We start from the raw sequence: 13409 nt of genomic DNA on the forward strand, positions 1-13409 counted from the left end.
TCAATTTCTGTTTTTCATCAACACTCTGAAGGTCCACAGATTACAGAATGCATCCAGATGTTCTTCGGAAGCTACTACTAGTCTTCCAGTGTACGATCAAAGCATAGACAGTTTAAGACATTACTCCCATGGAGAAAAGTCCGCATGGTGCTTATTGTGTTCAATGCCGATGATATTTTTGTGTTTCATCAACACTCTGAAGGATCACAGACTACAGAATGCATCCAGATGTGCTTCGGAAACTACTACTAGTCTTCCAGGGAACGATCAAGGCGTAGACAGTTTAAGACATTACTCCCATGCAGAAAAGTCCGAATGGTGCTTATTGTGATCAATGACGATGCAATGTCTGTGTTTCATCAACACTCTGAAGGTCAACAGGTTACAGAATGCATGCAGATGTGCTTCGGAAACTACTACTAGTCTTCCAGGAAACGATCAAAGCGTAGACAGTTTGAGACATTACTCCCATGGAGAAAAGTTCGCATGGTGCTTATTGTGTTCAATGCCGAAGCAATTTTTGTGTTTCATCAACACTCAGAAGGTCCACAGGTTTACAGAATGCTTCCAGATGTGCTTCGGAAACTACTACTAATCTTCCAGTGTACGATCAAAGCGTAGACAGTTTAAGACATTACTCCCATAGAGAAAGTTTCGCATGGTGCTTATTGTGTTAAATGCCGATGCAATTTTTGTGTTTCATCAACACTCAAAAGGTCCACAGAGTACAGAATGCATCCATATGTGCTTCGGAAACTACTACTAGTCTTCCAGTGTACGATCAAAGAGTAGACAATTTAAGACATTACTCCCATGGAGAAAAGTCCGCAAGGTGCTTATTTTGTTCAATGCCGATGCAATTTTTGTGTTTCATCAACACTCTGAAGGACCACAGATTTCTAGAAAGCATCCAGATATGCTTCGGAAACTACTACTAGTCTTCCAGGGAACGATCAATTGTAGACAGTTTAAGACATTACTCCCATGGAGAAAAGTCAGCATGGTGCTTATTGTGTTCAATGCCGATTCAATTTCTGTGTTTCATCAACACTCTGTAGGTTCACAGATTATAGAATGCATCCAGATGTGCTTCGGAAACAACTACTAGTCATCCAGGGAACGATAAAAGCGTAGACAGTTTAAGACAATTCTCTCATTTAGAAAAGTCTGTATGGTGCTTATTGTGTTCAATGCCGATGCAATTTCTGTGTTTCATCAACACTCTGAAGGTCCACAGATTACAGAATGCATCCAGATGTGCTTCGGAAACTAATACTTGTCTTCCAGGAAACGATCAAAGCGTAGACAGTTTAAGACATTATTCCCATGGAGAAAAGTCCGCATGGTGCTTATTGTGTTCAATGCCGATGCAATTTTTGTGTTTCATCAACACTCTGATGAGCCACAGATTTCAGAATACATCCAGATATGCTTCGGAAACTACTACTAGTCTTCCAGGGAACGATCAAAGCGTAGACAGTTTAAGACATTACTCCCATGGAGAAAAGTCCGCATGGTGCTTATTGTGGTCAATGCCGATGCAATTTTTGTGTTTCATCAACACTCTGATGGTCCACAGATTACAGAATGCATCCAGATGTACTTCGGAAACTACTACTAGTCTTCCAGGGAACGATCAAAACGTAGACAGTTTAAGACATTACTCCCATGGAGAAAAGTCCGCATGGTGCTTTTTGTGTTCAATGCCGATGCAATTTTTGTGTTTCATCAACAATCTGAAGGTCCACAGATTACAGAATGCCACCAGATGTGCATCGGAAACTACTACTAGTCTTCCAGTGAACGATCAAAGCGTAGACAGTTTAAGACATTACTCTAATGGAGAAAAGTCCGCATGGTTCTCATTGTGTTCAATGCCGATGCAATTTCTGTGTTTCATCAACACTATGAGGATCCACAGATTACAGAATGCATCCAGATGTGCTTCTGAAACTACTACTTGTCTTCCAGGGAACTTTCAATGCGTAAACAGTTTAAGACATTATTAACATGGAGAAAAGTCCGCATGGTGCTTATTGTGTTCAATGCCGATGCAATTTTTGGTTTCGCCAACACTCTGAAGGTAAACAGATTACAGAATGCATCCAAATGTGCTTCGGAAACTACTACTAGTCTTCCAGGGAACGAATAAAGCGTAGACAGTTTAAGACATTACTCCCATGGAGAAAAGTCCGCATGGTGCTTATTGTGTTCAATGGCGAAGCAATTTCTGTGTTTAATCAACACTCTGAAGTTCCACAGATTACAGAATGCCTCCAGATGTGCCTCGGAAACTACTACTACTTTTCCAGGGAACGGTCAAAGCGTAGACAGTTTAAGACATTACTCCCATGGAGAAAACTCCGCATGATGTTTATTGTGTTCAATGCCGATGCAATATTTGTGTTTCATCAACACTCTGATGTTCCTCAGATTACAGAATGCATGCAAATGTGCTTCGGAAACTACTACTAGTCTTCCAGGGAACGATCAAAGCGTAGACAGTTTGAGACATTACTCCCATGGACATAAGTTCGCATGGTGCTTATTGTGTTCAATGCCGATGCAATTTCTGTGTTTCATCAACACTCTGAAGGTATACAGATTACAGAATGCCTCCAGATGTGCTTTGGAAACTACTGCTAGTCTTCCAGTGAACGATCACAGCTTATACAATTTAAGACATTACTCTCACGGAGAAAGGTCCGCATGGTGCTCATTGTGTTCATTGCCTATTCAATTTCTGTGTTTCATCAACACTCTGAAGGTCCACAGATTACAGAATGCCTCCAGATGTGCTTCGGAAACTACTACTAGTGTTCCAGTGAACGATCAGAGTGTAGACAGTTTAAGTCATTACTGTCATGGAGAAAAGTCCGCATGGTGCTTATTGTGTTCAATGCCGATGATATTTTTGTGTTTCATCAACACTCTGAAGGTTCACAGATTACAGAATGCATCCAGATGTGCTTCGGAAACTACTACTAGTCTTCCAGGGAACGATCAAAGCGTAGACAGTTTAAGACATTACTCCCATGCAGAAAAGTCCGAATGGTGCTTATTGTGATCAATGACGATGCAATGTCTGTGTTTCATCAACACTCTGAAGGTCCACAGATTACAGAATGCATGCAGATGTGCTTCGGAAACTACTACTAGTCTTCCAGGGAACGATCAAAGCGTAGACAGTTTGAGACATTACTCCCATGGAGAAAAGTTCGCATGGTGCTTATTGTGTTCAATGCCGAAGCAATTTTTGTGTTTCATCAACACTCAGAAAGTCCACAGGTTACAGAATGCTTCCAGATGTGCTTCGGAAACTACTACTAGTCATCCAGGGAACGATGAAATCGTAGACAGTTTAAGACAATTCTCTCATGTAGAAAAGTCTGTATGGTGCTTATTGTGTTCAATGCCGATGCAATTTTTGTGTTTCATCAACACTCTGATGAGCCACAGATTTCAGAATACATCCAGATATGCTTCGGAAACTACTACTAGTCTTCCAAGGAACGATCAAAGCGTAGACAGTTTAAGACATTACTCCCATGGAGAAAAGTCCGCATGGTGCTTATTGTGGTCAATGCCGATGCAATTTTTGTGTTTCATCAACACTCTGATGGTCCACAGATTACAGAATGCATCCAGATGTACTTCGGAAACTACTACTAGTCTTCCAGGGAACGATCAAAACGTAGACAGTTTAAGACATTACTCCCATGGAGAAAAGTCCGCATGGTGCTTTTTGTGTTCAATGCCGATGCAATTTTTGTGTTTCATCAACAATCTGAAGGTCCACAGATTACAGAATGCCACCAGATGTGCATCGGAAACTACTACTAGTCTTCCAGTGAACGATCAAAGCGTAGACAGTTTAAGACATTACTCTAATGGAGAAAAGTCCGCATGGTTCTCATTGTGTTCAATGCCGATGCAATTTCTGTGTTTCATCAACACTATGAGAATCCACAGATTACAGAATGCATCCAGATGTGCTTCTGAAACTACTACTTGTCTTCCAGGGAACTTTCAATGCGTAAACAGTTTAAGACATTATTAACATGGAGAAAAGTCCGCATGGTGCTTATTGTGTTCAATGCCGATGCAATTTTTGGTTTCGCCAACACTCTGAAGGTAAACAGATTACAGAATGCATCCAAATGTGCTTCGGAAACTACTACTAGTCTTCCAGGGAACGAATAAAGCGTAGACAGTTTAAGACATTACTCCCATGGAGAAAAGTCCGCATGGTGCTTATTGTGTTCAATGGCGAAGCAATTTCTGTGTTTAATCAACACTCTGAAGTTCCACAGATTACAGAATGCCTCCAGATGTGCCTCGGAAACTACTACTACTTTTCCAGGGAACGGTCAAAGCGTAGACAGTTTAAGACATTACTCCCACGGAGAAAACTCCGCATGATGTTTATTGTGTTCAATGCCGATGCAATATTTGTGTTTCATCAACACTCTGAAGTTCCTCAGATTACAGAATGCATGCAGATGTGCTTCGGAAACTACTACTAGTCTTCCAGGGAACGATCAAAGCGTAGACAGTTTGAGACATTACTCCCATGGACATAAGTTCGCATGGTGCTTATTGTGTTCAATGCCGATGCAATTTCTGTGTTTCATCAACACTCTGAAGGTATACAGATTACAGAATGCCTCCAGATGTGCTTTGGAAACTACTGCTAGTCTTCCAGTGAACGATCACAGCTTATACAATTTAAGACATTACTCTCACGGAGAAAGGTCCGCATGGTGCTCATTGTGTTCATTGCCTATTCAATTTCTGTGTTTCATCAACACTCTGAAGGTCCACAGATTACAGAATGCCTCCAGATGTGCTTCGGAAACTACTACTAGTGTTCCAGTGAACGATCAGAGTGTAGACAGTTTAAGTCATTACTGTCATGGAGAAAAGTCCGCATGGTGCTTATTGTGTTCAATGCCGATGATATTTTTGTATTTCATCAACACTCTGAAGGTTCACAGATTACAGAATGCATCCAGATGTGCTTCGGAAAGTACTACTAGTCTTCCAGGGGACGATCAAAGCGTAGACAGTTTGAGACATTACTCCCATGGAGAAAAGTTCGCATGGTGCTTATTGTGTTCAATGCCGAAGCAATTTTTGTGTTTCATCAACACTCAGAAAGTCCACAGGTTACAGAATGCTTCCAGATGTGCTTCGGAAACTACTACTAGTCATCCAGGGAACGATGAAATCGTAGACAGTTTAAGACAATTCTCTCATGTAGAAAAGTCTGTATGGTGCTTATTGTGTTCAATGCCGATGCAATGTCTGTGTTTCATCAACACTCTGAATGTCCACATATTACAGAATGCATCCAGATGTGCTTCGGAAACTATTACTAGTCTTCCAGGGAACGATCAAAGCGTAGACAGTGTAAGACATTACTCCCATGGAGAAAAGTCCGCATGGTGCTTATTGTGTTCAATGCCGATGCAATTTTTGTGTTTCTTCAACACTCTGAAGGGCCACAGATTTAAGAATGCATCCAGATATGCTTCGGAAACTACTATTAGTCTTCCAGGGAACGATCAAAGCGAAGACAGTTTTGAGACATTACTCCCATGGAGAAAAGTCCGCATGGTGCTTTTTGTGTTCAATGCCGATGCAATTTTTGTGTTTCATCAACACTCTGAAGGTTCACAGATTACAGAATGCCACCAGATGTGCATCGGAAACTACTACTAGACTTCCAGTGAACGATCAAAGCGTAGACAGTTTAAGACATTACTCAAATGGAGAAAAGTCCGCATGGTGCTTATTGTGTTCAATGCCGATGCAATTTCTGTGTTTCATCAACACTCTGAGGATCCACAGATTACAGAATGCATCCAGATGTGCTTCTGAAACTACTACTAGTCTTCCAGGGAACTTTCAATGCGTAAACAGTTTAAGACATTATTAACATGGAGAAAAGTCCGCATGGTGCTTATTGTGTTCAATGCCGATGCAATTTCTGTGTTTCATCAACACTCTGAAGGTATACAGATTACAGAATGCCTCCATATGTGCTTTGGAAACTACTGCTAGTCTTCCAGTGAACGATCACAGCTTATACAATTTAATACATTACTCTCACGGAGAAAGGTCCGCATGGTGCTCATTGTGTTCAATGCCTATTCAATTTCTGTGTTTCATCAACACTCTGAAAGTCCACAGATTACAGAATGCATCCAGATGTTCTTCGGAAACTACTACTAGTCTTCCAGTGTACGATCAAAGCGTAGACAGTTTAAGACATTACTCCCATTGAGAAAGTTTCGCATGGTGCTTATTGTGTTAAATGCCGATGAAATTTTAGTGTTTCATCAACACTCAAAAGGTCCACAGAATACAGAATGCATCCATATGTGCTTCGGAAACTACAACTAGTCTTACAGGGAACGATCAAAAAGTAGACAGTTTAAGACATTACTCCCATGGAGAAAAGTCAGCATGGTGCTTATTGTGTTCAATGCCGATTCAATTTCTGTTTCATCAACACTCTTTAGGTTCACAGATTATAGAATGCATCCAGATGTGCTTCGGAAACAGCTACTAGTCATCCAGGGAACGATCAAAGCGTAGACAGTTTAAGACAATTCTCTCATGTAGAAAAGTCTGTATGGTGCTTATTGTGTTCAATGCCGATGCAATTTCTGTGTTTCATCAACACTCTGAAGGTCTAAAGATTACAGAATGCATCCAGATGTGCTTCGGAGACTAATACTAGTCTTCCAGGGAACGATCAAAGCGTAGACAGTTTAAGACATTACTCCCATGGAGAAAAGTCCGCATTTTGCTTTTTGTGTTCAATGCCGATGCAATTTTTGTGTTTCATCAACACTCTGAAGGTCCACAGATTACAGAATGCCACCAGATGTGCATCGGAAACTACTACTAGTCTTCCAGTGAACGATCAAAGCGTAGACAGTGTAAGAAATTACTCTAATGGAGAAAAGTCCGCATGGTGCTTATTGTGTTCAATGCCGATGCAATTTCTGTGTTTCATCAACACTCTGAAGTTCCACAGATTACAGAATGCCTCCAGATGTGCCTCGGAAACTACTACTACTTTTCCAGGGAACGGTCAAAGCGTAGACAGTTTAAGACATTACTCCCATGGAGAAAAGTCCGCATGATGTTTATTGTGTTCAATGCCGATGCAATATTTGTGTTTCATCAACACTCTGAAGTTCCTCAGATTACAGAATGCATGCAGATGTGCTTCGGAAACTACTACTAGTCTTCCAGGGAAGGATCAAAGCGTAGACAGTTTGAGACATTACTCCCATGGAGGAAAGTTCGCATGGTGCTTATTGTGTTCAATGCCGATGCAATTTCTGTGTTTCATCGACACTCTGAAGGTATACAGATTACAGAATGCCTCCAGATGTGCTTTGGAAACTACTGCTAGTCTTCCAGTGAACAATCACAGCTTATACAATTTAAGACATTACTCTCACGGAGAAACGTCCGGATGTTGCTCATTGTGTTCAATGCCTATTCAATTTCTGTGTTTTATCAACACTCTGAAGGTCCACAGATTAAAGAATGCCTCCAGATGTGCTTCGGAAACTACTACTAGTGTTCCAGAGAACGATCAGAGTGTAGACACTTTAAGTCATTACTCCCATGGAGAAAAGTCCGCATTTTGCTTATTGTGTTCAATGCCGAAGCAATTTTTGTGTTTCATCAACACTCAGAAGGTCCACAGGTTTACAGAATGCTTCCAGATGTGCTTCGGAAACTACTACTAATCTTCCAGTGTACGATCAAAGCGTAGACAGTTTAAGGCATTACTCCCATAGAGAAAGTTTCGCATGGTGCTTATTGTGTTAAATGCCGATGCAATTTTTGTGTTTCATCAACACTCAAAAGGTCCACAGAGTACAGAATGCATCCATATGTGCTTCGGAAACTACTACTAGTCTTCCAGTGTACGATCAAAGAGTAGACAATTTAAGACATTACTCCCATGGAGAAAAGTCCGCAAGGTGCTTATTTTGTTCAATGCCGATGCAATTTTTGTGTTTCATCAACACTCTGAAGGACCACAGATTTCTAGAAAGCATCCAGATATGCTTCGGAAACTACTACTAGTCTTCCAGGGAACGATCAAAGCGTAGACAATTTAAGACATTACTCCCATGGAGAAAAGTCCGCATGGTGCTTATTGTGGTAAATGCCGATGCAATTTTTGTGTTTCATCAACACTCTGATGGTCCACAGATTACAGAATGCATCCAGATGTACTTCGGAAACTTGTACTAGTCTTCCAGGTAACGATCAAAAGTAGACAGTTTAAGACATTACTCCCATGGAGAAAAGTCAGCATGGTGCTTATTGTGTTCAATGCCGATTCAATTTCTGTGTTTCATCAACACTCTGTAGGTTCACAGATTATAGAATGCATACAGATGTGCTTCGGAAACAACTACTAGTCATCCAGGGAACGATAAAAGCGTAGACAGTTTAAGACAATTCTCTCATTTAGAAAAGTCTGTATGGTGCTTATTGTGTTCAATGCCGATGCAATATCTGTGTTTCATCAACACTCTGAAGGTCCACAGATTACAGAATGCATCCAGATGTGCTTCGGAAACTAATACTTGTCTTCCAGGGAACGATCAAAGCGTAGACAGTTTAAGACATTACTCCCATGGAGAAAAGTCCGCATGGTGCTTATTGTGTTCAATGCCGATGCAATTTTTGTGTTTCATCAACACTCTGAAGGGCCACAGATTTCAGAATGCATCCAGATATGCTTCGGAAACTACTACTAGTCTTCCAGGGAACGATCAAAGCGTAGACAGTTTAAGACATTACTCCCATGGAGAAAAGTCCGCATGGTGCTTATTGTGGTCAATGCCGATGCAATTTTTGTGTTTCATCAACACTCAGAAGGTCCACAGATTACAGAATGCATCCAGATGTACTTCGGAAACTACTACTAGTCTTCCAGGGAACGATCAAAACGTAGACAGTTTAAGACATTACTCCCATGGAGAAAAGTCCGCATGGTGCTTTTTGTGTTCAATGCCGATGCAATTTTTGTGTTTCATCAACAATCTGAAGGTCCACAGATTACAGAATGCCACCAGATGTGCATCGGAAACTACTACTAGTCTTGCAGTGAACGATCAAAGCGTAGACAGTTTAAGACATTACTCTAATGGAGAAAAGTCCGCACGGTTCTTATTGTGTTCAATGCCGATGCAATTTCTGTGTTTCATCAACACTCTGAGGATCCACAGATTACAGAATGCATCCAGATGTGCTTCTGAAACTACTACTTGTCTTCCAGGGAACTTTCAATGCGTAAACAGTTTAAGATATTATTAACATGGAGAAAAGTCCGCATGGTGCTTACTGTGTTCAACGCCGATGCAATTTTAGGTTTCGCCAACACTCTGAAGGTAAACAGATTACAGAATGCATCCAAATGTGCTTCGGAAACTACTACTAGTCTTCCAGGGAACGAATAAAGCGTAGACAGTTTAAGACATTACTCCCATGGAGAAAAGTCGGCATGGTGCTTATTGTGTTCAATGGCGAAGCAATTTCTGTGTTTTATCAACACTCTGAAGTTCCACAGATTACAGAATGCCTCCAGATGTGCCTCGGAAACTACTACTACTTTTCCAGGGAACGGTCAAAGCGTAGACAGTTTAAGACATTACTCCCATGGAGAAAACTCCGCATGATGTTTATTGTGTTCAATGCCGATGCAATATTTGTGTTTCATCAACACTCTGAAGTTCCTGAGATTACAGAATGCATGCAGATGTGCTTCGGAAACTACTACTAGTCTTCCAGGGAACGATCAAAGCGTAGACAGTTTGAGACATTACTCCCATGGACAAAAGTTCGCATGGTGCTTATTGTGTTCAATGCCGATGCAATTTCTGTGTTTCATCAACACTCTGAAGGTATACAGATTACAGAATGCCTCCAGATGTGCTTTGGAAACTACTGCTAGTCTTCCAGTGAACGATCACAGCTTATACAATTTAAGACATTACTCTCACAGAGATAGGTCCGCATGGTGCTCATTGTGTTCATTGCCTATTCAATTTCTGTGTTTCATCAACACTCTGAAGGTCCACAGATTACAGAATGCCTCCAGATGTGCTTCGGAAACTACTACTAGTGTTCCAGTGAACGATCAGAGTGTAGACAGTTTAAGTCATTACTCTCATGGAGAAAAGTCCGCATGGTGCTTATTGTGTTCAATGCCGATGATATTTTTGTGTTTCATCAACACTCTGAAGGTTCACAGATTACAGAATGCATCCAGATGTGCTTCGGAAACTACTACTAGTCATCCAGGGAACGATGAAAGCGTAGACAGTTTAAGACAATTCTCTCATGTAGAAAAGTCTGTATGGTGCTTATTGTGTTCAATGCCGATGCAATTTCTGTGTTTCATCAACACTCTGAAGGTCCACAGATTACAGAATGCCACCAGATGTGCATCGGAAACTACTACTAGACTTCCAGTGAACGATCAAAGCGTAGACAGTTTAAGACATTACTCAAATGGAGAAAAGTCCGCATGGTGCTTATTGTGTTCAATGCCGATGCAATTTCTGTGTTTCATCAACACTCTGAAGGTATACAGATTACAGAATGCCTCCAGATGTGCTTTGGAAACTACTGCTAGTCTTCCAGTGAACGATCACAGCTTATACAATTTAAGACATTACTCTCACGGAGAAAGGTCCGCATGGTGCTCATTGTGTTCATTGCCTATTCAATTTCTGTGTTTCATCAACACTCTGAAGGTCCACAGATTACAGAATGCCTCCAGATGTGCTTCGGAAACTACTACTAGTGTTCCAGTGAACGATCAGAGTGTAGACAGTTTAAGTCATTACTCTCATGGAGAAAAGTCCGCATGGTGCTTATTGTGTTCAATGCCGATGCAATTTTTGTGTTTCATCAACACTCTGAAGGGCCACAGATTTAAGAATGCATCCAGATATGCTTCGGAAACTACTATTAGTCTTCCAGGGAACGATCAAAGCGTAGACAGTTTGAGACATTACTCCCATGGAGAAAAGTCCGCATGGTGCTTTTTGTGTTCAATGCCGATGCAATTTTTGTGTTTCATCAACACTCTGAAGGTCCACAGATTACAGAATGCCACCAGATGTGCATCGGAAACTACTACTAGACTTCCAGTGAACGATCAAAGCGTAGACAGTTTAAGACATTACTCAAATGGAGAAAAGTCCGCATGGTGCTTATTGTGTTCAATGCCGATGCAATTTCTGTGTTTCATCAACACTCTGAGGATCCACAGATTACAGAATGCATCCAGATGTGCTTCTGAAACTACTACTAGTCTTCCAGGGAACTTTCAATGCGTAAACAGTTTAAGACATTATTAACATGGAGAAAAGTCCGCATGGTGCTTATTGTGTTCAATGCCGATGCAATTTCTGTGTTTCATCAACACTCTGAAGGTATACAGATTACAGAATGCCTCCATATGTGCTTTGGAAACTACTGCTAGTCTTAGAGTGAACGATCACAGCTTATACAATTTAAGACATTACTCTCACGGAGAAAGGTCCGCATGGTGCTCATTGTGTTCAATGCCTATTCAATTTCTGTGTTTCATCAACACTCTGAAAGTCCACAGATTACAGAATGCATCCAGATGTTCTTCGGAAACTACTACTAGTCTTCCAGTGTACGATCAAAGCGTAGACAGTTTAAGACATTACTCCCATGGAGAAAAATCCGCATGGTGCTTATTGTGTTCAATACCATTTCAATTTCTGTTTTTCATCAACACTCTGAAGGTCCACAGATTACAGAATGCATCCAGATGTTCTTCGGAAACTACTACTAGTCTTCCAGTGTACGATCAAAGCGTAGACAGTTTAAGACATTACTCCCATGGAGAAAAGTCCGCATGGTGCTTATTGTGTTCAATGCCGATGATATTTTTGTGTTTCATCAACACTCTGAAGGTTCACAGATTACAGAATGCATCCAGATGTGCTTCGGAAACTACTACTAGTCTTCCAGGGAACGATCAGATCGTAGACAGTTTAAGTCATTACTCCCATGGAGAAAAGTCCGCATGGTGCTTATTGTGTTCAATGCCGATTCAATTTCTTTGTTTCATCAACACTCTGAAGGTTCACAGATTATAGAATGCCTGCAGATGTGCTTCGGAAACTACTACTAGTCATCCAGGGAACGATCAAATCGTAGACAGTTTAAGACATTACTCCCATGGAGAAAAGTCCGTATGGTGCTTATTGTGTTCAATGCCGAAGCAATTTCTGTGTTTCATCAACACTCTGAAGTTCCACAGATTACAGAATGCATCCAAATGTGCTTCTGAAACTACTACTAGTCTTCTAGGGAACGATCAAAGTGTAGACAGTTTGAGACATTACTCTCAGGGAGAAAACTCCGCATGGTGGTTATTGTGTTCAATGCCGATGCAATTTCTGTGTTTCATCAACACTTTGAGGATCCACAGATTACAGAATGCATCCAGATGTGCTTCGGAAACTACTAGTAGTCTTCCAGTGTACGATCAAAGAGTAGACAGTTTAAGACATTACTCCCATGGAGAAAAGTCCGCATGGTGCTTATTTTGTTCAATGCCGATGCAATTTTTGTGTTTCATCAACACTCTGAAGGTCCACAGATTTCAGAAAGCATCCAGATATGCTTCGGAAACTACTACTAGTCTTCCAGGGAACGATCAAAACGTAGACAGTTTAAGACATTACTCCCATGGAGAAAAGTCCGCATGGTGCTTATTTTGTTCAATGCCGATGCAATTTTTGTGTTTCATCTGAAGGTCCACAGATATCAGAAAGCATCCAGATATGCTTCGGAAACTACTACTAGTCTTCCAGGGAACGATCAAATCGTAGACAGATTAAGACATTACTCCCATGGAGAAAAGTCCGCATGGTGCTTATTGTGGTCAATGCCGATGCAATTTTTGTGTTTCATCAACACTCTGATGGTCCACTGATAACAGAATTCATCCAGATGTATTTCGGAAACTTCTACTAGTCTTCCAGGGAACGATCAAAACGTAGACAGTTTAAGACATTACTCCCATTTAGAAAAGTCCTCATGGTGCTTATTGTGTTCAATGCCGATGCAATTTTTGTGTTTCATCAACACTCTGAACGGCCACAGATTTCAGAATGCATCCAGATATGCTACGGAAACTACTACTAGTCTTCCAGGGAACGATCAAAGCGTACACAGTTTAAGACATTTCTCCCATGGAGAAAAGTCCGCATGGTGCTTATTGTGGTCAATGCCGATGCAATTTTTGTGTTTCGTCAACACTCTGATGGTCCACAGATTACGGAATGCATCCAGATGTGCTTCTGAAACTACTACTA

Source organism: Schistocerca gregaria, chromosome 9, assembly GCF_023897955.1.
Source record: "Schistocerca gregaria isolate iqSchGreg1 chromosome 9, iqSchGreg1.2, whole genome shotgun sequence".
Taxonomy (NCBI): Eukaryota; Metazoa; Arthropoda; class Insecta; order Orthoptera; family Acrididae; genus Schistocerca; species Schistocerca gregaria.